The following is a 1,207-nucleotide window of genomic DNA, read 5'->3' as shown; positions in this document are numbered from 1 at the left end:
AAGGCCCGAAGAAACCAAGGCCAACTTGCTACGATCATTCAAAATAAATGAACACAAAGATATAATACTCTTTCCTTACAACTTCAAGTGAGTGTTACTGTCTTGTGCATATTCGGTTTCCCTTATATATTAGTCCAGGTTATAGTAATGTAATTGATGAGTTATGCATGCGTGTGCAGGTTCCACTATATTCTCCTAGAGATTATTCTTAAGAAGGGAGTAGTAACTATCTTGGACTTTAGACGAAAAGATCCCCAGGAGTATGCGGACATGACTGAAATCCTCAAGAAGTAAGTTAAATCGATCATTATCCACCATATCAGCAACTTTGTTCATTTCCTGATATCAACTAATTGTTTTCTTTGTCTGGCAGGGTTTGGAGAAAATTCACCAAAAAAGCTCCGGGACTGCCGAAGGAGCTGCAAATTAGACACCCGAAAGTAAGTACTATAGTAGCATGTTCCGCGCATCTCCTAGTGATTCAAGCGCTAGTTTCATCAATACCATTTGGCATTCTTGCTTATCAGTTTGATTGACCTCTATTTCTTGTAAAGTGGTTGTGGCAGGAACAAGGGAATGATTTCGGTGGATACTACATCTGCGAGTCCATCCGCCACACGACCTGTGAGCGGGGCGGGTACACTGACGAACAATATGAAGTGCGTAAATAACAATATTCACAATTTTATTTTATTACCATCATTTGTGTTGAGTTTCATTCATTTATATATATATATATATATGTGTGTGTGTGTGTGTGTGTGTGTATGTATGTATGTATTGACCCCCTTCTTCAAATTAGATGTTTCGGATGCGGAATGAACTCCTAGCACCAGATCGCATGCGAGCAATTCAAGAGGAATTGGCGGCATTCTTTCTTGACCGTGTGATCGCTGAAGATGGAGAATACTATGTGGATCATGCGTCCATACTGTAGGAGATTATATTTATAAGAGATAATTATTGTATATATGTAGCCGGTAGTGTCGGACGATAGATATACGAGAACTTGTTGTTTGACCAATCTCTCGGAGAAGGAGAGGTGGTCGATATCACGTCTCTCTGTATGCATATATGTTCATGACGATCTTCTGTTTCCTTCGTTTGCTTGCTAGCTAGCTAGCGTGTCTAGTCCTCTCTACGTATGTATAGTATACGTAGCGTCGACCAAGCACGGACATAAGAGAGGACACTTCTCTCTATTAAT

Source organism: Triticum aestivum, chromosome 7A (assembly GCF_018294505.1).
Source record: "Triticum aestivum cultivar Chinese Spring chromosome 7A, IWGSC CS RefSeq v2.1, whole genome shotgun sequence".
Taxonomy (NCBI): Eukaryota; Viridiplantae; Streptophyta; class Magnoliopsida; order Poales; family Poaceae; genus Triticum; species Triticum aestivum.
This window is presented reverse-complemented; position numbering follows the sequence as displayed.